At 44.4% G+C, this 26,756-nt stretch overlaps 1 long non-coding RNA gene across 2 annotated transcripts in view; it reads left to right on the forward strand.

Moving 5' to 3' along the window:
• Positions 1 to 22,215, forward strand: part of LOC137379189 (uncharacterized) — a 107,785-nt gene extending 85,570 nt beyond the window's left edge. Inside the window, exons 4-6 of one of the 2 annotated variants that reach the window (XR_010976755.1) lie at positions 17,554 to 17,798; positions 21,201 to 21,257; positions 22,132 to 22,215. This is a non-coding gene — a long non-coding RNA (uncharacterized lncRNA). The remainder of the gene's footprint in view (positions 1 to 17,553; positions 17,799 to 21,200; positions 21,258 to 22,131) is intronic. The other variant, XR_010976756.1, reaches the window with a different exon arrangement.
• The last annotated feature ends 4,541 nt before the right edge of the window (positions 22,216 to 26,756 follow it).

Below are 26,756 nucleotides of genomic sequence, written 5' to 3' on the forward strand. Positions count from 1 at the left end.
ATGCTTTCGAAGGAGCCTTGGTGAGTTGCTGCATCTTGTATATGGTACAACCGCTGCTACGGTGGTGAAGGGAGTGAATGTTGAAGATGGTGGATGGGATTCCAATCAAGTGGGCTGCTTTGTCCTGGAGTTGCAATACTTCTGGGTTTGCAACACGACCAGAAAATGGAGCAGAGGCTACAGAGAGGAGAAGCTCTGTGCAGAGGGAGGAGGAGCAGGAGGAGGAGGGTTCTCCATGGAGGGGCACACCACCACGGATTTTCAGACAGCACTTCTCCTACCTCCACCTCAGCCAGGAGCAGTGCCTGGAGGGCCTGAGGTTCACCAAGGACGTGGTTACAGAACTGTGTCTCCTCTTTAACAGGATCTGCAGCCTCAGAACCGGGCAAGGACTGTGCTGCCAAGGTCACCATTGCTTTAAACATCTACAAAACCTGATCTTTCCAAAGGGGAGCAGGTGACATTGTGAACATATCCCGGTATGCCATGCATCACTGCATCAAAGAGATGACGGAGGCCCTGTATACAAGAGAGGCGAGTTCATGGTTAAAGTGCATTGGAATTATAGAATTTTTTAAAATAAAGGTATCATGGCAGCTAGCAAGAAGATGAATGTTCACTTGTATGATTGTGTGTTGCTCGTCAGATTGAGAACATAGTATTCTTTCCTGTTGATGTTCATCTGGGCATTTATGAGGGAAGCACAAATGATCGCATGGGTGTCTTCAATGACTTCTTGGACCTTGGGGAATCCGTAACAATAAAATTTCTGTGGTTTGTCATGCTGGCACCAGTTGACCATGTGGAATCTAGTGCAACTCCTAGTTCTGGAGGACAATGCATCTCTGGTTTGCTTGATCTATCTGTAAACAATTGTTCGGCTTATGTTATAGATTTCCCCAGTAGAAACCTGGAATACCCCTTGTATGGAAGTTAAGGATGGTGGTGATCTCAACATTGTTACGACCAGGTGAGAAAGGGGTCTAGTGGTTCCCTCTCATTTGGGAAAGTTTTAACAATTCTGTACCCAGCCTTGAATTACGCTCCTCCATATTGGCCATGCTTTCACTGGGGTTACTCTGTCATCCCCTAGTTAACTCAAGTTGCATCAGCGCTCTCTCTCTTTGCATTCCTTCTGGAAGGCTCTTTCTCTTTCTGTCTCTGTCTCTCTCTCTTTCTTCACGTTCCTTCTGGAAGGTTCTTTCTCTCTCTCCTGTCTTTCTTTTTCTTTCTCCTGTCTCTCTCTTTCTCTCTCATGTCTCTCTTTTTCTCTTTCCTCAAATTCAAATTTCCTCTGTTCCAATTGTATCCTTGTTAACAATAACCTCTTGGAGTCTACTACTAACCCTGTTTCTGCTTCTTCAGATTCAAGAGAAAAATGGTTGGTCACTAGTCTTTGGAGTTCAGACTTCCTATCCTTGCCACATACAGTGATCCCACACTGCTCAGCCATTTTCCTCAACTCCTCCATAGTCAGTGCTTTTAACTTATCCCAAGTTACGTCACCCTGGCTTGGGGCATTACTGACTTCAGCCACGGACATGTTAGTATTCTAGCACACACAACCACAAGAAAACCTGTATTGAAATCTTTTCTCTTTTTGATTAGGATCAATTTGGCTTCCCACTTTCAATTTCTTGTTTGTCTGTGGGTCAAACTCCGGATGCTAGCGCCCAAATTTCTGTTACGACTAGGTGAGAAAGGGGCTAGGGGTTCCCTCTCAACCTTTGCCTGGTTTAACCTTAACAGGGTTTAATTTTTAAAAACACTGTGCTTTTAGCTCCCCCTCAGTGAATCCTTGTGCACTGCTTTCCAATTGTAAGGCAAATAAATCAATCAGACAAGTTTTCTTAGATTTAAACAAGAAAGGTGGAAGTTTATTAATCTTAAACTCTAATTCGGTTAACAACTACAACTACGCGACGCGACCACACTAACATGCATATGCGATAAACACAGATAGAGAAAGTAAAAAGATTAAAGGGGAAAAGTTTGAGGCAATAGCTGGGTTCTATTTATGGTCCTTTGAGTTTGATGTGGAGTCTTTGGTTGCCGGTAAGTCTTGCCATTTAGTTGGGGCCCAGTGCACGCTTTAAAACTTGTTTTGATGTAGGAGTCTTTTCTCTCTTGAGGATTAAGTGACTTCAGTGGATCCGGAGATTAGTGAAAGAGAGAGAGCCAGACAGGAGAGAGGCTCTTGTTCCAGGTTCAGTTGCAATCTGCAGTTTGACCCGAGCTGTCCTCTGAGCAGTTCAAAACCAGACCTGGGCCAGCAGGTTAGTCATGTGACTTGCTTTTTTAACAAACTCCTGCTTTTGTGGATTCCAAAGCTTTCGGTGGGGGTGGTGTAGTGCTGTCTCTTATACTGATAAGAATTGGATCACCATTGCCCAGACAAATCTCTGTTAATTGAATCAGTGAGCAGTTCCCATTGTCTCTCCAAGCACTGCCTCTTTGTATGCAAATGCTTTCCAGCCGCTGCTGAACTCTTTAAACAAGTCATCTCTCCACTCCAGCAACAGTTTAAAATTAATCTGATGAAGGGTCACTGACCTGAAACGTTAACTCTGCTTCTCTGTACAGATGCTGCCAGACCTGCTGAGTATTTCCAGAAATTCTTGTTTTTATTTCAGATTTCCACCATCTGCAGTATTTTGCTTTTATTTTAGTTTAAAATTAATGCTCATGTGACAAAATTAATATGCCTCATTCTTGGCAGTTGGGGGTCTTCATGACATCATCCACTATTACCATGGTGGATACAGTGGAGTACAGGTCTGCTCGAGCATCTGAGTTAATGTTGCAACAACTTGCTTTGCCAAATGAATGCCAGTAAAAATAATAATATTTTAATAGCATCAATAACTGAATAAGCTTATCCCTTTAAATTTGCATCTGCTTTTGGGATAGTGCATAGCATCCTTGACCCCAGTTTTATGCCAAATTAATTAAGCTGAACTAATAATGATGAAAAACCGGGTGATATGATGTAATCGCATCTTTACCAGCTCATTACAAGCATTCACCCCAAAGAATGGCCAGGCTCTTCCACTATCCATGGAAGAAAATCCAATGGGTAAAACACAGTCATGGACATGATGTAACAGATCCCCATCCCACCCCATTTCCTTTTTAAAACATTATGAAGTGCTTTCTTCTCTATAACTTGTAAAAGCCTGTAGTCTGTCTATAGAGTCCTTGTTCTATCAGAAATATATTAATGGAATCTCTCATATGCAAATAGTTCCTTTTCAATCTGTTCATACTGAGCCTCAGTATCTGTTAGTTCTCTGCTTGACTGTCCAATCCATGTAAGTGCTGTGCAAAGGCCTATTTCTGAAACATTTATTCGCATGATGAATTTTTCCAGCAATTGCAGTATTTCAGCATTAGGTGAGTTGTAACTAGCTGTTTCACTTAGTCAACCACTTGGTCATGAATATGCAAACTGGACCATTCTGCATCCTTAAATGTCAGATTTCTCAGTGGCTGACATAAATCAATTCTGGTGACACTTAAGTATTTTGGCCTCCTCCGAACTGCCCTGATCTTATTTGGATTTCAGACCATGGGCTATAAGAACATGTGCTTAGAAGTTTAGTTTAGTTTTATTGAGATTTTAAGTTTCACTTTATGATCATAGCTCCAAGGATTCTCTAATGGTCACTCTTGGCTTCATCAATTGTGTCAACGTAACCAAACACCAGCATGTTATTGAAGATGGTCTGCGTCCCTGGCAGTTGTTTCTATATTTCTTGATGCTGGCTGTGCTGAAATTTGTCTGTTTTTGGTACAGTGGAGTCCACCCACAACCATCTGTAGTTGCCAAGTAGAACTCTGAAGAACAAACATGTTGTTCTATCTGAAATGAACACAAATTCTATGAGTTATTTTGATCATCTTTGCAGCATTTCAGGTGATTCAAGGAAGTCTCATACATTGCTAGAATGTAGTGCATCATATCCAAAGACTCTTGCTCAGATCTCCTAAATACTATGCTGTCATTACATTGGAGGGTGAACTGCAAACTAACAGGAATTTAAGTAGTCTGCTGTTCCTACCTTTAGTGGTATCAATCTGTCTGAAGTAGTAATTACCATTAACAACATTTACCTGCTCGGCTCTGGCATGAATACTGGCTTAATGATTACTGGTTCTTTCTCACTGTTCATGTCTGCTATGGCATGAACCTTGACCTTCCTATGTTTCTTGGCATATGGTGTGAGGCAGAATGATTACAGATGGGATGTTTTTAACACTGCCAGTCTGGTGAAGTTGGGCAGGCAGGCATTTAAAATCGCTGCAGGATACTAAACCACTCCATTCCTGCCACTTTCCCATCAGCTGCCATTTTAACAGCATGGTTTATTATGTCAACTGGGACGTCTGCCTGTGGCAAGTAGAGGGCTTATGAATTCATGCAAATTAGAACCCCAATCTCATTGTGCTGTTTGGATTGCCAGTACAATTCCCAGCTTCTATCTCAAGTTTTTTTTTGCCTTACTTAACCTCAGTACATGCTTATCTTGGAGCTGTTATATTGACACTTTTTTTTGCATGGAAGGCTCAGGTGGAGCAGCAGCCTCAGTAACCAGCACAAACAGCAGCTGCGCCCATGAGAAAACAGCATATAAATGAGGGTTTTCCTTAGCAGACCTCTGCAGCCCTGCTCCTGCTGACCCTGATTTGGGTCCAATCAATTGCACATGAGTCTCAGACCAATGCTCCTTGATATCAATCTGTTAGGTATATAAGGCCATGTCATTAATATGTATGTAGTTTACAAAACCACATAAAAATGGCTTCTTCTAACTACGTGAGGTGAGCATGCTTAAAATATGAGCCGTGGTTGTCTGGAAACCACAGAAGAAGGTAACAACTTGCTCCTGATTGGAAGATTTGAAATTTTGGCCTGGATTTTGCAGTTGAATTGACAGCGAAGTTGTCAGTATTCAGTATCATTATGCTGTGAAACTGGCAGCAACATCCAGCGTCCACAGTGCACAATTAAACGGGGAAATCCAAAAGTTGCTGTCAGTGATTCCCCTCTCCTCCATAGGGTGCACAATTGAAATCCGCACAGATAGCAATCTTATAAATCATATGAATGACATGAACTTCCACTTTTATGCTCTTAATCTCGCTGTTAAAAAAAACTCTTGAAAAAGTTACAACTTGTTGAGTGAGGTATAACTGGGATTTTAATCGCATAGAAGACATGATTACAACCCTGTTACCCCTGAAAAACTAATATCTATCTTCTATCTTTGGCCTCCTTGTCTCAAGAGACAATGGGTAAGCGCCTAGAGGTGGTGAGTGGTTTGTGAAGCAGTGCCTGGAGTGGCTATAAAGGCCAATTCTAGAGTGACAGACTCTTTCACAGTCGCTGCAGATAAATTTGATTGTCGGGGCTGTTACACAGTTGGCTCTCTCCTTGCGCTTCTGTCTTTTTTCCTGCCAACTGCTAAGTCTCTTCGACTCGCCACCCTTTAACCCCGCCTTTATGGCTGTCTGCCAGCTCTGGCGATCACTGGCAACTGACCCCCATGACTTGTGGTCAATGTCACAGGACTTCATGTCGCGTTTGCAGATGTCTTTAAAGTGGAGGCATGGACGGCTGCTGGGTCTGATACCAGTGACGAGCTCACTGTACAGTGCGTCCTTTGCGATCCTGCCATCTTCCGTGCTGCTCACATGGCCAAGCCATCTCAGGCGCCGCTGGCTCAGTAGGTTGTATATGCTGGGGATGTTGGCCACCTCGAGGACTTCTGCATTGGAGATACGGTCCTGCCAGCTGATGCCAAGGATTCTCTGGAGGCTGCGAAGATGGAACGAATTGAGACGTCGTTCTTGGCTGACATACGTTGTCCAGGCCTCGCTGCTGTAGAGCAAAGTACTGAGGACACAGACTTGAAACACTCGAAGTTTTGTGTTCTGTGTCAGTGCGCCATTGTCCCACACCCTCTTGGCCAATCTGGACATAGCAGTGGACGCCTTTCCCATGCGCTTGTTGATTTCTGCATTGAGAGACAGTTTACTGGTGATAGTTGAGCCTCGGTAGGTGAACACTTGAACCACTTCCAGAGTGTGGTCGCATTTCTGACGTCCTGTCCCATGATGTTCATTTTCTTGGGCTGATGGTTAGGCCAAATTCATTGCAGGCAGCCGCAATCCTGTCGATGAGTCTCTGCAGACACTCTTCAGTGTGGGATGTTAATGCAGCATCGTCAGCAAAGAGGAGTTCCCTGATGAGGACTTTCCGTACTTTGGTCTTCGCTCTAAGACGGGCAAGGTTGAACAACCTGCCATCTGATCTTGTGTAGAGGAAAATTCCTTCTTCTGAAGACTTGAACGCATGTGAGAGCAGCAGGGAGAAGAAGATCCCAAACAGTGTAGGTGCGAGAACACAGCCCTATATATATTTGTAGAATATCAAATTTCTCCCGTGTGATAAAAAAATTCCATAGATGGATCAATTTTTTAAAAGTTTGTTTATGATATTTCAGCTTCGACCTTAATCCTATGTTTATGTCCCAGTCTTTATTTCACTGTAAAAAAGGATTATCAGTATTTTCTACTGCCAGGTTTGCTCTCTGTGAGAATTCTTCAATGTGATTGGCTGCTTCGCCTGTTTCATGACATCACTGTTGCTGGATGCCAGAGATCCCCCGTAGCTGACGCTAGACTGAAATTAAAATCGTAAAAGGTGAAATCAGAGATTTGTTGGCTGTTTTCTTTGACGTCCGCGGCGAGTGCCGTCTATTCACCACCGCTCACAAAATCCAGGCCTATATTTTCTATAATCATCAAGAATAGCAGCCATCTTTAGACTCCAGGGAAGAAATTGCACCAGTCTTCTTAAAAAATTTGCAGAACCGTCACTTACGTATAATTGTATCACTCAAAATTCCACTGCAGCATGATTGTGAACCTACAGATTTTTCAGCAAAAATTGCGTTGATAATGATTAATATTATTTGGTAAACATTCCATAGTGCAAATTGTATTTGCAGAGAAGATAATTGCTTCAAACTACCAACTGGTAATAAATAGAATATTTTTCACTTGCCTGATAAAAGTTTATTTCAGGGAGCTCTTTTCCACAATTAGCAGTTGTTCTTCGCCACTTAGGGAATTAGAGCATCATGTCAAAGGCATAAAAGGCAGATTACATTATCAAAATGAGAGAACCTCTTCAGGCACCATCGATAGTCAGTTAATGCTCTCACTTTCTACTTTCCATCAGAAAAGCTTCAAATGTAATGAAAACGCCATCTGTGACAACTGGAACCAAAGGAGAACTAGGGCAGTAACAAAGCATGAAGCAACAAACTAGAAAATCTAAGTAGTCAATAAAGACAAGTCTCACAATAATGTCTCCTAAAATAAAGATCTGGAGTGAGCAGCAGCTTCAAGCACAGCCTAGAATAAAAAGGGAAAAGAACAAAGGTAAACCTGGGAACATGCACACCTCTAACCATTAAATGCAATACAATTGTGGGTCCAAGATAATATCGCCCATTCCCCCTATACAGCAGATCTTTTCCCAACTGGAGCATTGTCAAAATGGAGCTTAATGGATCAGAGAAATAAGTAATTCTTGTAATTTGTGAAGTCAAGTTGAAAATGAACCTTTTAATGGTCTCATTTTTTCATCAGCCACTCTAATGTTAATTACTAGCTGGTAGAAAGCAGTATGCAGGACCAAAGCAATTGAAGCCAAACAAAGTACAAGACTTTAAAAGCAATTTACATAACATTGCATTGTAATGTCCAAATTACATATAAAATTACATGCAAGTTACAACATGGAAACAGCACATTTGGCCTAACCAGTCCATGTTGGTGGTTATCCATGAGCGACAGTCCTAAACTCATTGTCTTACTTTGTTCCCATATCCCATGGACCAAAGACAAGGATTCATGGGGTTGATCTTAATCAGGATGCCTTATTTTACATGTTTGTACCTATTGTATAGTGGGTTTTAATCCAGCAAGGGCCAAGATCATTTTGAGATCCAAAGTCTATTACTATGAAGAAACACAACTAATTCAAAGTTATTTCATTAAAGTATCTATTTTCCTGTAAGAAAAGCAAATAGTTATCTAGATAACCTAAAATTATCATACAAAGATAGGACATACAAAATTGATGTGCGTGAAAAGATCAGTTGATCCATCACGCCTGCCCCAGACTCATGATGGCCAAAGTATCCTGACTAAACAATTCCTCCCTCCCCCATGGCTGACTCCCTGATCCAACCATGCCACAGCGATGTAGCCTCCTGGGAATATCAAACGCATGCAGTTTATTCACTAGGCACTGCACTGGCTTGAAACACAGAATGTGCACTATCAAAGGTTCACTGAAAAGAAATCGGGAAATGATGATAGGTGTATATTATTCAATCTGAAAGAAACTGGAAGCAAGAAAGGTACCAGAGATGTTTTGCGCTGTCCAAGATGTCTAACTGACTCTGCAGTTCTGGAAAATAGAGCCTAAGAGCTCAGAATCAGGTTTCACAACTGCACAGAGGACGAAATCAAAGTGTCTATAGTATCTGTATGAGTGTGAGAGTGGGTGTAGTTGTGTATATTTCAGATGTTGAGTAAAAAACATTTATCTTTCTTTTAAAACTTAAGAGAAAACCTGTCATTTGTCTGTCCTTGACAATTAAAGCACTCAGTGGTTAAAACACTTTTTTTAAAAACACCCTGGGCTGGATTTTACCAGCCTCCCGAAGTCGGGGGTCATGGCAGGGGGGGCCCGTAAAATACCTCCGGGAGAGGCCTGCCATGGCCTCGCCGCTGGGAAGACCCCACTCCATATTACTGGCAGCGGCGAGGCCTCATGGCGGCCCCCCGCCGCTCGGTGACAGGAACTTAATTTAAATATTTACATAAATTCTAATTAATGCATAATTACTTACCTTGTCGTGATGGCCGTCCCGCACTGACATTCCGGACAGTTGCCGGAAATCCTGCGCCTTCGGATCTCCATTCAGAGATCCAAGGTGGCACATTGGTGGGGAGGGGGGAGGAGTGAAGTTTTCAGGGCGCGGGTGGGGAGCAGGGAAAACTCTCGCTATTGGTTGAAGGGATAGTGGGAAGGGGTTGAAGGTCAAAGTTAATAAAGTTCGGGGGGGGGGAAGTTCTGGATCATAAGAAAAGTTTTTTGACGGGAGAGGGCAATTAATAAACTGATTCGTCATTGGGGGGGGGAGTGGGAGAGGGGATTGAAATTTGGAATAAAATTTTAATGTTAATTTTTTTTTAATTGCCCCTTTAAAAATTTAAATGCCTTGGAAGGGCCTGAAGCCCTTTAATAATGCCGCGGGGTCTGCGCGGTGGCGCGGGATGTCATTGCCGGGGACGGAGCACCTGCCCCCTCGACATCATCGGGAGCAGGCATTCCACCCCCTCTATGTAAATGAACCCCCTCGATAAATAGCGCGGCAGCTCGCGTGTGCGCTGCACTGTTTTTGAAGCTCACCCCCGAGATCGGTCTTTAGTCAGTTGAGAGGTGGAAAAGGGGGAGCTATCCCTATGATCTCTTATCTGTCCCTAACAATGTTTTCTACAGACAATGTTCAATCTACCCAATCATGCAACCTTAATTAATCTCCTGAGGATAAATAATTTTTCTTCACCTCTCAGTGACCACTAAAAGATAATTGAATCCAACTCTATAGGGCAGAATCTTAGCCATGTGCTTGTAGGTGGTGAGATTATTGTGGTGCAGGCTTTACTCTAGCCAGAATTATACCTGGGCAACCTGCAAATCCTCCCAGATCGGTCCGAATTAGAATAGTTAGATTTTCAATGAGCTCTCACTGTGGAATACAACTCCAATTGGAAGCTCACACAGTTAGGAGCAGAGTATTCTTTGATGCCACTATATCAGGGGTTCTCAAACAGTGGTATGCGTACCCCTTGGGGTGTGCAAGATATCTCTGGGGGATACATGGGAGAAATTGTCAATAGTAGATCCTCTCATGCGCACCCAATGCTCAAATTCTCTCGCGCACACTCCCTTGTTTGTTTTTCTCTCAGTCACTGGCATTGATGGCAGCGTGGGCAGTTAAATAAAAAAGCCTTCGGGGTTTGCTGGCAGCATAGTTTAAAATTAAAAGAAAGACTTGCAATTAAGAATGTTACCAAGGTCACTACTGACCAGACATTACGGGCTGAATTGAAGTGGGTATGCAAAATGGCAGCTCTCCCACCTGTGTCATTAGCAGCCGCGCTGCTGTGATTACACAGCGGACAGCCATTTAGCATAACTACAGCGGTCATCCCCCCCAATCACATGGCAGGGGCGGCATTGGCGATGCCATTCGTGGCGTCACCTGATGTTGGAGCAGCTGCTGGCACCATCTTTCAAAGGCTGCCAGCCCTGCATTTACTCTCTGCATTCATTCATCCTCCGGTTCCTGAGGCTAATAGTCTGTGCTTTTCAAGATGTTACTTTATCTACAAGCAGCACCCTGGGCGTCGTTATAACAATAGCAGATGTACAATCAAGGGTAGCCCATGCTTTAGTAATGCCTCCCTGCTGATTCTCCTCCAGGCTGCAAGGGAAAGGTCCCTTTCCCCAGCGATGGCAAGAAGTCCTCCTGCCTGACTAAGCAAGCCTGGATGGAGACCGCAGAGGAGGTTAGTCACCCTGGGGTCGCCATCATAACTGGCTGAAGTGCAGCAAGAGGGTCAATGACCTCCTGCAATCAACCACAGTAAGTTGCGCGATTCAGGATAACTTATTGTGATCTGCGTGCTCACAAGCATAATGTCGCACGCTTTCCCGAGCCATTCCAACGATAGGAAGGTCCTAGCAGAATGATGGCAGATGACTGACTGCATAAGTGAGACCAGCCTCCCTCATTTCTAACTCATCCCAAGTGAGACCCATGACAAGTGCTGATGAGGGGCCCATGTTAGTATTTCCATGATGTAGATACATTTGGAAATTGACAATAGCTGCATCCTTGTTATTTCTGGAGAAGAGGGCGTACAACAGCAAGGAAGCAGCCAGCACAAAGTGGTGGGATGCCCAACCTGCGGCCTTTGTCTCAGGCTGAAGAGGAGGTGCTTAAGTTAGCCAGGAGCCAAGGAGCACGTTGAGCTCGTGGTCCCAGCTGAAGAGAGTGATTATTGACAAACACAGAATAAATCAAAATTAAATTTTATTGAGAAATGCAATGCTGTCATCACTGGGACATGTGTACCATAATAGCTAAATGTCTGTTCTTTACATTGTATCTTGCAGGGCGCTACTCGCAAATGGTTCCAGACAATGATCAAACGACAACAACCCGGCAACCTCTGAGGACGAGAAACACTTAGAGGAAGCACCATCCAATGACTCTCCTGCACCTTTCACCAGTGCAGATACTCTCACCTTGGTGGGTAACTGATCTGCATTAGAATCAGGGTCACAAGCTGGTGAGAGCACAACAAATGCATGTGAGCAGTTGGCTGAGGCTGAGACAGCTGATGCTTCTGACAGTCAGAGAACTGTCGGGGTCCAGGCCCATGCTGAGCCCCAGACTGATATGAGCTCTGGAGTCGACAGCACAGGGCATGCTAGAGTTGCAGAGAGAGGTAAAGCAACATCTGGCGGAGGTGCCAGAGGCCATGCACCATGACTGCTGCCATGTCACAGGCATTTGAATGCACTGCTTCATCCATCGAGAGGTTTGGCAACCTTCGTGGAGAGCCATATTCTACAAATATGCCATGACCTGCAAATCCTCGCTTTGGCAATAACTTCAAATCAGCAGTGGCAGGGTGAGAGAAGCACTCGGAACCTGGAGAGCTTTCCTGTTCCTAATTCATTTCTGGACAGCAGGGAGCTTCCAACAAGCCTTGAGAGGGAGGAGGAGGGGATGCGCTCCACATCTGGTGTCTCCTCTCAGGGTGATTCGAGTGTGGACACGAGCTCCTCAGCCCCTCCACCAGTAAGTTCAGCTTCAGCAGCCGTGACACCTGAGGACAGTCCTGCACCAGTGCAGGAAGCCTTCAGGCAGCCGAGGCCTTCCAGGTGTCAAGCACCTAAAGGACGACCGCCAAAGTCATCATAGGCCAAGGGACATCCTGATCAGCTGCCTGTCTCCAGTTCAGCGTCTTGTGCAGGGGTGAACCGCGAAGGACCAGCCATAAACATATTAAAAAGACATTTTGACACATATGGATATTCATGGGTGAGACAGATATGCCGTGTTTAGTTTAATTAAATGTTCTTTAGTGCCAATCATCAGCCTTCATTGTTTGAAAACCACATTCCACCATGGCGTGATTGTAACTCCTGCAATCCCATCATAAGCCTTACAACATTGCCAATGTGACCACTGACATCATTAACATGCCAATATGCATCATGTTTAATTGCATGAATGATGTCACATAGACACTGGCTGAATTTCTTGTTGCAATTCATGCTGGAGAGACAGATAGTACAGAGGCAGAGGACTTGAGATTACATGCATGATGGTGAGTTTTTGTCGCAAGCATATCTATTGAAATCCATGAATTGTGTAAACGCAACATTATAAGTCTCTGCTGGAAATACTCAGTAGGTCTGGCAGCATCTGTGGAGAGAGAAGCAGAGTTAACGTTTCAAGTCGGTGACCTTTCATTAGAACAGTTCTGATGAAAGGTCACCAACCTGAAACGTTAACTCTGCTTCTCTCTCCACAGATGCTGCTACTCCTGCTGAGTCTTTCCTGCACTTTCTATTTTTGGTTTAGATCTCCAGCATCCATAGTATTTTGCTTTTATTAAAGGTCTCTGCCGTGCTTCCCTTGTGCGCTGCTTGCCATGTCTGGCCACCATCACTGTGCTCTGATCTTCTATGTATGCTTGGCCTTGTGCGCCCTGTGTGTCCTCTTTGTTGGAGGATGTCTCATGCTCTCGTATTTCTTCATCTTGCAAGGCCTCCCCATTCTGTACTGTTATGTTGTGTAGAATCCAGCAGACCACAACAATGTATGCAACCCTCTCTAGGACATAATGAAGGACTCCACCAGATCTATTAAGACAGCGGAAGTGCATCTTCAGCATACCATTGGCCTGCCCGATGGTCACTTGGGTGGAGCTGTGACAGGCATTGTAACACTCTTCCGCATCAGTGCTGGGGTTCCTTACTGGCCTAAGTATCCCCAAGAATCCACCCTTGAAGGCAAGCGGGGGGATTTAAAAGCTGTAGGACCTGGGATTTGTGAAGTATGCATGAGTGATGCCAGCTTCTCGGAAAATGAGCACACACTTGTAGGAAGTGCTTTCTGTGGTCGCATACCAGTTGGACATGAATTGAATGAAACCCCTTCCTGTTTATAAAGGCAGCTGGTTGGTCCATGGGAGCCTTGATTGCCACATGCGTGCAGTCAATCACACCTTGGACCTGTCGGAATCCTGCAATGGCTATCTCGGCCTGGTTCTCAGAGTCTGTACATAGTCGCCAAGCCTGTTGAACAGAGCATTGGCCCAGCTCCTTGATGCAGCAGTGCACTGCGGATTGAGAGACCCCACACATGTCACTGGTGGATCCCTGGAATGATCCAGAGACATAAAAGTCTTGGGCCATTGGCAAAGACCACCAAAACACATTGGTTGCAGATCATCATTTAGCAGTGCGCAGAGGTCTGTGATGGACTCTTTGGACAGCTGCAGTCTTCTCTGGAACTTTCGCTCAGACATCTGCAGGTATGTCAGCCAAATCCTATAGACTTGCTGGCAATCTGGGTTCTTCTTTGCCTTGGTGTTTGCTGCTGCTATGTCAGGGAGCTTCCACTAGAGCCGTTGCTGCCTCTTGTGCCTGCCTTCAGTGGAGATGCCTCGGCACCGCAAGGGGATCTGGGAAAACAGAGTTCATCATACCCATATTTATCCTCCTTGGACCTTTGGCATCCTTCAAAAAGTAAAGTACACCTGTCTGGGCAAAGATTTGTGTTAATTCTGGTTCTGCAGGATTCCTGCATTAGCTCTATGGTATGGATTGATGCTGGTCTCGCAACTTTTCAAAGAATGCGAGTCATCATGACCATTACCAACACCATTTAAGTACCCTGTACTGGACCCCGACAAAAAACACCTATATGGTTGCTGAGATCCCCCTTTCCCTCCCAACATTATACACTTGCTAAGTTCCCCCCTCCAACATTATACACTTGGAGAGCTCTCCCCTCCCCTCACACTCACATGAATCTGCAGATTGAGCTTAGCGACAATGCCCGAATTAAAAACCACTTCCCCTAGATAACAACAATTAACTTTAACTTACCTAACCTCTTGAGGCGCCTTGGTGGTGCCAGCTTTTCAAAGACATGAAGATACGTGAGTGCCGCATATCATGCACAAGATTGTGAACGCCTGGTAGGATCACGGCGAATTACATACTAATGTATGTCAAACAGTATGGAACAGATTTAAATAATGATGCCATCACCTCTGACAAAAGTGGGAAACAGCATTACAGCATCCAGTTCCATGGTGGACAACTCCGCGTAGATTCTCCAGCATGCTCCCCCACCCCCGCCAAAAAAAACTGCCCTTTTACAGGACCATAAAATCCAGCCCTACAGGTGGTGATGGAGGCAGATTGCAAACATGCTATTCCGTGGGTTAATAGGTCCAGCTTGAAAAAAAAATCTTTGCATGTTTTTGCCCAAGAATTCTCCTCCTTTGTACTGCCCTTTCCCCTATCTTTCAAAGTGCTATTTATGACTTTTATACTAGATTTTTGGGATGAATTCAAATCATTTCATGCCCTGAGAACAGTCATTTTATTGATAAAATCTTGATTTATTTTCACCAACTTCACAGGCTGACTGATCCAGATTCTTTGTAAAATTGACAATTAAGAATGCACTGATCCCTATTTAAATCTGAAATGCACAACGTGACTAAGAAACACAGCATCATTAAAATGTGAAATGTTTTAATTTACATTTTTAATACGTAGAGGAAACAAAATATTCAAAGTAACTGCGTAAGCAATCCTATTTTTAGATATGGTAGATGTTAAGTACAATAGGTTGCATTAAAAATAATGCATCTGGAGGAAGAGTAAAGTTCATTAAAAAAAATGGACATGTTATAGTTTGTAAATACAGTGATTACAAGACTAAATGACACCCAGTGCTGAAAATTGCATTTACTAAAACTGGCATGTGGTAAGTTAGCTTCTGGGAAAAATAACCCTCCATATTCTTGAACTTTGTAGTATCTGAAACTGTTTCTGAAGAATGTCAAATAGGAAGGAATGATCAAAATTAGAGTGAGGCCTTAATTATTAATACGAAGTTTAGTTGAAACTAGCAAGAGAGGTCTGCTGTCTACCCAGTGAAATGCAAACAGCTGGGTCCACTACTCTTTCGCACATTTTTCTGTAATATCCATGCCACAGACGTGTCCTGGACATCTCAACTGATGATGGATTCAAGCTTGGGTTCCAACCTGTTATGGTTAAGTGAGGAGTGGTTGAAGGGCTTTCCGCTTTTCCCTCTCCTTGTCAGACCACAACAGTTTTAATTCTTTCTTAAAGTGGATGTACTGGCCAATTCAGTAGGTGCTTGATTAATTACTTGCTATGATCATAACAAGAACCAATCGGACAGGTTTTCTTGTGTTAACAAAGAAAGAGGTTAACTTTATTGTACCTAAATCAAGCTAATAAAATAATAAACAGTGTGCCAACTTTCACTCTCGCACACACACTAGAGGTTTGCACATACTCACTATATGTTTACACACACACTAATAGGTTACAGAATGGGAAAAGGTAGATTGGTTGGGTTAGAGTCCACAAAAAAAGGTATACAATCTGTGGAGATTGGTGATTTGGCTGGCTTCTAGCTGAATTCAGCGGTCCTGAGGCTTTTAGTTTGAAGAGCTAAATGACTGGTATAGTGATTCTCTTGGAGGTAGTGATGTAGATGATTTCCTCCAATGGGGTTTTTGATTATAGCCGGAGAATACAAAGGTGATCAGTCAACAAGCAGGATTTGAAATCTTCCAAGCTGGAATGGAGAGAGAAAGAGAGAGGGACCAGCCGCCACCCCCCCCCCCCCCCCCCCCACCTTAGGGACTGCTCATGTCAGTTGCTCCTCCTCTGCTGCAGAGAAAATACCAGTTTAAAACCATAGATGGGGTGGGGCTTGTCACATGGCAGTCACTTAGTCATTCAAACATAGCTGTTAGCAGTATTTCTCTACTTGCTGAGAGAACAGGTAGTTCCTTTGAACTTCCTGGGTCTTGGTGCTTGCTGGGATATTAGCAGACATTTCGTCTCTCTTCTCACTGTTCTTTGCAATATAGGATACAGTGTTATAAATTAGGTGATTATCTTAAGCTGACTTTGCTGGCAGCTTGATATTTTTAAAAATGTCTTTCAAAAAATACAAATTTTCCAATCAATGGATTAAGGAAAATACATTGGCGTAACACAACCACTGTTTCCTTTAAAATTTTGTTGCTGTGCATGGCCATTTTTTTCAATGTGCGGACTCTAAACTTTTGTGCAGCCAGGCATGCACAGTATTTAAATAAAACAAGACCTGCGCAATACCTTCCAGACTGCTGCACAGCTACGCGCACATGCAGCTTCGCAGGAACATTGTTTCCAACAAAAGCAATTAGTTGAGTTTTGGGTCCAAATGCGAGCAGAGTTCCCTGAATTGTCAGATAGGGCTGTCAACGTTTTGATACCGTTTGTTACAACTTACCAGTGTGAAAGCAGATTTTCACTGGAATGAAAGTATCGTCAGCACCTTTCTACAGAAAGCAACTTAAGATTCAAACTATCACCTATCACTCCAAACAGTATGTGCATATGCTTGAACTAATTGCCCCATCTGTCACATTAATGGCCAGTAATACGAGTAAGGCATTATTTAAGTTGTGCTTGTGTGTTACAATTTGTACATTTTGTCCAATGTTTGACGATTAAAGGTGTTAAAATCTTAAGTCTGTATGCTGGCAGGTGTACGCGGGCTCTGGAGGGGATACAAAATAAGTAAAATTTGGCAACCTCTGTGCTTGATAAAGGGCTGCAGCAACTGATTAAGTGGTTACGGCCAATTTAAGATACGTGTTTGATTTTGGAAAGAGAACATTTGTGGACTACAAAAAGTGTCTGGCAGAGAAAAAAAAAATAGTGTGAGAGATGTATAACAAGAGCAACAAAAATGTAGAGGCAAGAAATAAGGGGGTAGACTTTTTTTTCTGTGCCAGACACTTTTTGTAGTCCACAAATGTTCCCTTTCCAAAATCAAATACTTATCTTAAATTGGCCGTAACCACTTAATCAGTTGCTGCAGCCCTTTATCAAGCACAGAGGTTGCCAAATATTACTTATTTTGTATCCCCTCCAGAGCCCGCGTATACCTGCCAGCATACAGACTTAAGATTTTAACACCTTTAATCATCAAACATTATACAAAATGTACAAATTGTAGTACACAAGTACAACTTAACTAATGCCTTACTGCTTGGCAGTAGTCTGAGACAGCAGATCGCCTGCACATCTTCTAACCTCTCAATTTTCATTCTATTAAGGCCAACAGGTAATTTGTTTCCCAAAGGCTCTGAGTGAGTGACGGAGGGCCAGATCTGACCCACTCCCTCAGCTTCCACTCACAGTTCATGGATGGTGATGTGGATGTACTTTTGCATAAGGTATGAGGAGTGTTGTACTGTTTGTCTCTCCAGGGTATCGTCCCAGAGAGGAGCAGGGCAGCATGACTGTGCAGAAGATGACAGATAATAAGAAGATGTGCCTACCCTTTAGTACTAAATACCAGGTAGGTAACCCAGGTATACATGCCGCAAAATGCTTGTAAACCTATTATAATCTCCTGGTGGAATCAAAGACCTAAGATGGTTATTCCTCAGCTTCGTATTTGGACAAAAGGTCTACACACAAAAGGTTAACCTGCCCTTTTTTCTTTACAGTTGCTGATGGACTTGCTGATTTTTTTTTTTACAGCATTTTGTGTTTTGATTTCAAATTTCAAGATTTTTTTTCTTTTTATCTGAACTCTATATTTGTCTAGCTCATTTTTGAAGGAGTCAGTCAATGCAGCATTAATCACATTCCCTGGAAGTCAATTCCATGTTTAGTGTGGAAAGAAATTCTTCTAATCTCCAGTTTCACTTCAGCTCATTAATTTTGGATTTATGTCTTCTAGTTTTGTTTTCAGAATCTAAGTTCAATACTGTGTTTGTTTCTTGGGCATAAGGTGCCATCAAAGGAGCATTATAACTTTCTTTCAAAACATGCAAACAAATCTAGTTATGAGGGGTGGTAGAGAGGGTTATGGTAGGCTGTGTGATTAAAGATCATCAGTAGCTTAAACCCATGCATATCATAAACTTATGACAATTTTGGGACCTTTGGGCTACTCACTGAAGTGAATCACAACCCACAACGTGAATTCGTGAAGCATTCCATATTTTTAAGCAGGGGGTGGAAGGTTATCTGGGGTAGGTGGAAATGTGGAGTAATCAGTTCAGCCATCAACTTATTGAATGGCGGAGTAGGCTCAAAGGGCCGAGCGGTCTACTCTTGCTCCTAATTCGTATGTTCATATAACCCACAACCAACATACTAAAGACAGATTATCTGGTCATTTATCTATTACTATTTGTCAGACCTTACTGAGCACAAATTGGCTGCCATCTTTCCTTCCATTAGTACACTGACTACATTTGTGACTAGTACACTTGTGCGTTGCTTTTAGAGATTCTGGGGTTATGGATGGTGCCATATAAATCTTTCTGTCAACCCAGAGAAACATCTGAAATGTAGCCCACAAGAAAATCAAAACTAAACCTTACTCAGAAATATTCTTAGATCCATTCCAACTATTTGAACACAGCCGGTTCACCTGCAGCAATGGCTTATCTTCCTTTCCCTACATTGTCACCTCCAGATTTCCCCAAAGATCTGTCCATGGGTCCCCTACTCTTCTTTGTCTACATGCTGCATCGGTGACGGCACTGAAACCACAGAGTCCGCTTTCACATATATGCTGATGACACCCAGTCCTAGCTCCCCACCATTCTCCTGAACTCAACTATCTTTCCACTATTAGACTCCTTGTCCAATACCCAGTCTACGTTGAGTCACAACTTCTTCCATCCCAGCTGATTGTAGAAAAAGGGAAAAAGTCTATGGCTGGAATATTACATTGGGCGGGAGGCCCCACTCACCAGCTGAAAAGTCAGTGGCGAGCATGCCTCCACTGGGCCTGGGGAGCCAGGCTGGGAGTTTTAGCTCCCTAGGCCCTTAATTGGTCTTGGGCAGGCCTTCCACCTCCTGAGGCAAGAAGTCCCACCTAATGGAGCTGCCAGCCAATCAGCGGGCTGGCAGCTCTCAGTCCCAGCAACGCCACTGGGAGTGGTGACCACTGCTGAGACTACACCCAGCTTCAGCAGGAAGGACAGCTCACGAAAGATGGTAAGTTTCGGGGGCCTAGCCGGGTAGGCCCCGGCAAGGCAAGACTGGTGGGTTAGGTGGGGGGAGGTGTTATGTGTTGGGGGCGGTTGGGGTTTCGGGAGCAACCCTCCATGGGGCACAAGGTGCCTGATTAGCCCCCCCTCCCAGGCCTGCAAGATGGCCACCAGGTTTCACCAGGCTGGTTTCTTGGGACCTTTGCCATCCGGCCACAGTGGGTAAAATACCAGTGGCAGCAGGAGGAGGTCCTTAAGTGGCAGTTCATTGGCCACTTAAGGGCCTTGATTGGCATGAGATGTCGGGCTGTTTCTCACTGCCGCCACCCCGTGTACAATTGCAGCAGAGGTGGGAAGGTGCAGGAATGGCCCCCTACCCACCACCTCCCACTCAATTTTTTGGCCCCACCCCCTCATGCCATAAGCCCGCTCGTTGGGGGTTGGGGGGGGGGGAGGTGGGTGGTGCTGTAAATTTCAGTCTATTGTCCTTCCCCTCACACCATGAACATACAAGAGGCTGGGTTTAAAGAGCCTGACGCCAATCTCGGCGGCGAGCTCAGAAAATGGCGGCCCACACTTGAGGGCCACATGCCAAATAGCTACCACAATCTCAAGCACAGTGGCTCATTTAAATAGCTGAGGCACCCCCCACCCCCCAAATCTCGTGGAGGGGGGGTTGCTGTTCGTTCCCGGCAATGGCGTCAGCTGCCTGTGTGCAGGAGCTGGTGCCATTTTTAAAGGGCAGCCAGTCCTACCACCTAATTTAAATTTTTAAACACATACCCACAAAATTAAATAAATAAATTTCTATGACGCTTTCCCACCCTCTCCCATAACGATTACATTAACTATTTGCCCTTCCCCCTCATCATCTGACCTTACCCCCCCCCCCAAACGGCATACAGTTTGATGTTCAACCCTTCTCACTATTCTCACTATCCCTTACACCCATGATGTGCATTTGACCCCCTTTACCCTTCCCCCCCACCCCGCACTGAAAATCTTACCTCCTCCCCCATCCCTACCTGTGTCGTGCCGCCTTTCCCCAGACGGGGATTTCAAGGCGCGGGAGTGTCGGAGATCGCTGCCTGCCCTCAAGATTGGAGATAAGTCTATGTTAATTCATTCATTTGAATATTTTAATTGAGGTCCCGTCACCCAGCGGCGGGGCAGCCGCCACAGAGCCTCCCTGCCGCCGGGAGGTTCAGGCCGGGCCCTCCTGGCATCGAGGCCCGTGGCAGGCCTCATCCGGACCCATCTTTAGGCCCCACCCCGTCACGGAACCCAACACCAGGGGGACAACAAGATCCAGCCCACAAGAACACAACGCAAGAAGTAGGAGCAGGAGTAGACCACCTGGCTCATTGAGCCTGCTCTGCCATTCAAAATGATCTTGGCTGATCGTAGGATTCAACTCGACTTTCCTGCCAACTCACCTTGATTCCCTGGGAGACCAAAAATTTGTCAATCCAAGCCTTAAATGTATTCAACGATGGAGCATCCACAACCCTGTGGCGTAGAGAATTCCAAAGATTTACAACCCTTTGAGTGTAATAATTTCTCCTCATCTCAGTCCTAAATGATCAGCCCCTTATCCTGAGATTGTGCCCCGGTGTTTTAGATTCCCTAATCAGCGAACATAATCTCTCAGTGTCTACCCCTTTAGAATCTCATATGTTTCAATGAGATCACCTCTCATTCTTCTAAACTCCAGAGAATACAGGTCTAATTTACTTTGTCTCTCATCATAGGACAATGCCCTCATTGCAGGGAGCAATCTAGTGAACCTTCGCTGCACCGCCTCCAAGGCAAGTATATCCTTTTTTAAATGTGAAAACCAAAACTGCACACAGTTTTCCATTTCCTTGTCACTGACTCCACTTCCCAGGGTAACAGTCAGAACCTCCATGCATTATTTTACCCTGAACTGAGTCTTAAATTTTTGCATCTCTTCCATTACCAACATTTCCATCTCCAAAAAATGACTTGCTTCTGATTCTGCCTCTGTCTCTCCAACACTGAAATGGCTATACATGCCTTTGTCACCTTCAGATGGGATTATTCCAATGCTTTCCTTTTTGGCCTCCCATCTTCCACCTTCCATATACTCTAGCTTATCCAAAACTGTGCCACACGTATCGTGTCACATGCTAAACCCTGTGGGTCATCAGTCCCATCCTCATGAACTTACAGAAGCACTCTGTCCTCCAAATCAATCATTTAAAAACCTCTTCTATGAGTCTCTTTTAACCTCATTCCATCCTATTTCTGGATTCTTTGCCAGCCCTATATCCGCTCCTGAAAGCTCCATTCCTCTGATTCTGGTGTTCTGTGGAACATAATCTCTGTTTGCCTCACCTTTGTTGGTAGAGTTCTCATCTACCTTTATCTTACACTCTGCAACTCCCTCCCTAAACCTCTCCACCTTTAGAAAGCTTCTCAAAACTCATCTCTTGAAAAATTTTGGTCACTCCTCCTAATTTCTCTCTTCCTGGCTTGGATCCATTTTTTTTTACCTATTTGTGAAATGCCTTGGACATGTTAAAGATATTCGCAGTATTTTGCTTTTATTATATAACTGAAAGTTGTTGTGATTTTTAGATGTCAAGGAAGAATTGTTTTATTTATATATTTTTGTCTTTCGGTTGAGATGTTAAATTGAGGTCCTGTTTGCTTTCTCAGGTGGACAGAAAAGATCCCATGGCAATATTCAAAGAAGAGCAGAATGATTCTCGTTATGGCCTGGCCAATATTTATTCCTTAAACCAATACCAATAAATTGGATTAAAAGGTTATTTATTGCTGCTGTTTGTGAGATCTATCTGTGTGCAAATTAACTGCCAATTTCCTTATGTTACAACAGTGACTCCATTTCAAAAGTACTGCATTGGGCTGAAATTTCGTTGGGCTGAGGAGACAGGACCTGAGGCAAGTGTGTGGGCGATTCTGTGCTGCAGGCCAGCGTGCCAGTCTGCTGACATGATCCCGCCTCCAGCATATTTTTGTGCAGGTTGCTTTGCAGGGGTGGATGGGAGGGTGTGACAGCTACCTGCCTGCCACAGGTGGGTAGCCAATTAGGCCAATTAAAGTGCATATTGAGGGCACTCATCAGAAGCTGTCTGGAAATTTTCAGACGGCAGATGGACCCCCTGCTGGGGGCAAACTCTGGCAGATGGATGGATACAGCCGCCTAGCAACAGAGCAGGAGGGGCAGTGATGACTCATTTAATTTCCACTCCGGCTGCCCCCCTTCACCAAACCCCCCCTCCACACAGCTGCGATTGCCAGAGGGTCACAGCTGCGCTGCAGGCCATCTGGTGGAGGGGCTCCCCCTCCAGACTGATGGCCTGGCAGATGTGGCCACTTTTCATTTTTAAACTTTCTAAACTCATCAGAGGGCACCATGATCTTGAGGGTGCCCTCTTGTTCTCCCATCTACATTGGCAGTACCCACCTCTCCCGATGGGGCTGCCTGCCGCCCAGAGCCTTGGGTGCTCCAATTGGTTCTCCCAGCTCTGGAGCCTGCCTGACGTCCTTAATTGGACAGGGCTCCTGGAGGTGGCCCGTTAATTGGCCGCCTCCTCGGAATTCTCCCTGCTGCCGGCATTTCTGGGTTCCTGCCTGCATTTCATCTCGAAGGTGGGATTAGGACCCAGGAATGAAAATCTAGCCCATTGGTTCTGAAGTGCTTTGGGAAGTCCTCAGATGTTTAAAGGTGCTATATAAATAAAGGTTGTATTTGTCTATCTATATTATGTGGCATAATTGTTGTAGACAACTGAAACGAGAACAGATGTCTCACAGAACTGATCATGGCTGCTACTGAGTCCTTGGTATCTAATGTCAAACCATGACTTATTGAACGTTTCAATGCCCTTTGCTCAACAGCTGCTGATTATTTCTAGAGCTACACACAGTAACACTGTCTGAGAAAGTTCCTCAGGCAGAGGAACAGTGTGGAAAATCTCATTGTTGGTATTGTGCAGATACTTTTGATACAGAATGTGGAGGCATAGCTGCAGCACCATGTTTGTTGCTGCCACAGACATGGAGATCTTAACTGCTGAAAATTCTTGTGTTGCTGATCTTGCAGAAGGCTGACTTGAGATAACAGCTGCCTGTTTCATCTATAGTTCCTGTGCACTCTGCCCCCACAACCCCCGACCCCCGAGACGGCCTGTTCATTCTTTCAAAATGATCATAGCCCTTGGGCTTGAAGTAATACGGTGAAAAGGAAAATGGGGAAGAGGAGACTTCTAACAGTAATCCTGAGTAAACGACTAGAATCTTTCACACATACGCTGTTGCCACCATACTTAAGACATTTGCCGGAGACTATGAAAAGCCGCACTACTGAAGATGATCATTACGGAATGGGCTTCATGAAGATGCTTCAAGGCTGCACAAGAAACAAACCTTTAGGACCTTAGATTCCTGAAACTAGGGGCTGGATTTAGCGAAGGTGGCAGGGGTCCCACAATCGGGGTCGAAAATGGGGGCGGGAGTGACCCCATTTACATAAGAATATAAGAAATAGGAGCAACAGTAGGCCATTTGGTCCCTCGAGCCTTAAGTAGCCTTAACTCCACTTTTCTGCTGCCCCTATTAATCCCTTGCAGATCAAAAATTTGTCTAGCTCAGCCTTGAATATATTCAATGACCCAGTCTCCACTGCTCTCTGGGGTGGAGAATTCCAAAGATTAACAACCCTCCTCATCTCCATCTTAAATTATTTATTTTGAAACTGTGCTCCCTAGTTCTAGATTGCCTCACAAGGGGAAACATCCTCTCAGCATCTACCCTGTCAAGCCCCCTCAGAATCCTCTATGTTTCAATAAGATCACCTCTCATTCTTCTAAACTCCAATGGGTATAGGCCCAACCTGCTCAACCTTTCCGCAGAAGGCAACCATTTCATCCCAGGAATCAACCAAGTGAACTTTCTCTGAACAGCCTCCAATTCAAGTTTATCCCTCCTTAAATAAGGAGAGCAAAACTGTACGCAGTACTCTAGGTGTCGTCTCGCCAACGTCCTGTACAATTGTAACAAAACTGCGGCAGGACTTGGGGCTACATTATGCCGGCAGCAGCTAAATCAGTGGCTGACACTAGGGCTGCTGTCCCTATTAAGGATGGCAGCCTGCCCCCAAGAGCTGCTGGCCTAATCAGAGGGCCAGCAGCTCAGCAGCCTCAGCAGTGTCATCACTATTGGTGGCCACTGCTGGGGCTTCACCTACAGGATGAAGGTGCATCGATGGCCATGCACCCTCGAAGTCAGGTAAGTGGGTTCTGCGCATGCTAGGGCCCATCAGGCAGGTCCTAGTGAGGTTGGGGTGCAGGCGGGAGCGAGGGCAGGTGGCACCATTGTCGCGGGAGCAGCCATTGACGCTGGGGGGCCCCTCCATGGGCCAACGAGTGCCCAAAAAAGAGGCTCCCCCACTCACTCTGGAGCCCGCTGGGAGACTGCAACTTGGTGGTCTCTGCACATGGTGGTAGGCCCCCCTCAGCCATGGGTAAACTGCCAGCAGAGGCAGGAAGAGGCCCTTAATTGGCCACTTACATGGCTCAATTGGGCTCCAGGCTGGCTGTCTGTCTGCCAGATTTCCCACTGCTGACAAACTGGCATGGCGGTGGGAAGACTTAGGGCATGCCACCAACACCTTCCCATGTCATTTTACAAGCCTTTTCGCATCCCAGCCCATCCCCATAGGGCTGGTAAAATTCAGCCTTAGGAATTCACATTAGCCCATTGCAATGCCAATATTGTAGCCATTCCCAGAAACATATATGCAGCATGTCTGTATGAAACCCCCTACTATTATGAGTATGTCAGGAGGGATTGTAACCTTGTGAGAAAGAATTGTTACTGCTATCTCTACCGATTTATTTATCATGCGACTCCTGTGGGAGTTTATAAATCTTTGCGAAGCCTGAGGGACACCAAGCTTTTTTGTCCAGCTGCTCCTACCTTTGTTTGATAACATTAAGTATTTGATATATGTAGCAGGAAGGAAAAACAACTTTGGTCTTTGATTTTGTACCATAATATATGTCTCCTCTAGAGCACTCCTTGGGTTTAGAGAGCTCAATGCTCAATCGGTGCCCAACCTCCAAATAACCGACTCAAATACTTAATTCTTTTAAAAACAAAGACACTCTGGGAATAGAAAGTGAGTCTGAGAATTAATAATGGATAATAAGGAGATGTCAGATGAATTGACCGGATATTTTGCAACAGCCTTCACCTATTGAGGATACAAATAACATCCCAGTATTAGCTTTAAGTCAGGAAGTGGAAGGGAGGGAGGAACTCAAGAAAATTACAATCACCAGGGAAGTGGTACTGAACAAATTGTTGGAGCTGTGGGCTGACAAGACCCCCGGTCCCGATGGACTTCATCCTAGGGTGTTAAAAGAAGTAACTAGTGAGATAGTTGATGCATTAGTTTTAATTTTCCAAAATTCCCTAGATTCGGGGAAGGTTCTGTTAGATTAAAAAAATAGCAAATGTAACTCCTTTATTGAAAAAGGGAGGGAGACAGAAAACAGGAAACTACAGGCCGGTTAACATCTGTCTTAGGGAAAATGTTAGAAGCTATTATTAAAGAGGTTATAGCAAGGCATTTAGAAAAATTCAAGATAATCAGGCAGAGCCAACAAGGTTTTGTGAAAGGGAAATCATGTTTAACCAATTTATTGAAGTTCTTTGAGGGAGTTACATGTGCTGTGGATGAAGGGGAACCAGTGGATGTATTTCCAGAAGGCATTTGATAAGGTACCAATCAAAGGTTATTGCAGAAAATAAAAGCTCATGGTGTAGGGGGTATCATATTGGCATGGATAGAAGATTGGCTAGCTAACAGGAAACAGAGAGTAGGCATAAATGGGTCATTTTCTGGTTGGCAAGATGTAGTGAGTGGTGTGCCACAGGGATCTGTGCTGGGGCCTCAACTTTTTACAATTTATATAAATGACTTAGATGAAGGGACCGAAAGTATGGTTGCTAAATTTGCTGATGACACAAAGATAGATAGGAAAGTAACGTGAAGAAGACATAAGGGGGCTTCAAAGGGATATAGATAGTGTTATGATCAGTTGCGAAAGGTATTTAGAGGTCTGTTACTATCTTCACCTGGTCTTATTGTAACAGGGTTTAATATTAAACACTCTGTGTTTTGAGCTCCCCCTTTGTGAATCCTTGTTCGCAACTTTCCAATTATAAGACAATAAAATGAGCACAAACAGGCTTTCTGTGGTTAAAAGAAGAAAAGATGAAATTTATTAACCTTAAACTTAAACTCTAATATG

This window comes from Heterodontus francisci, chromosome 17, assembly GCF_036365525.1.
Source record: "Heterodontus francisci isolate sHetFra1 chromosome 17, sHetFra1.hap1, whole genome shotgun sequence".
Taxonomy (NCBI): Eukaryota; Metazoa; Chordata; class Chondrichthyes; order Heterodontiformes; family Heterodontidae; genus Heterodontus; species Heterodontus francisci.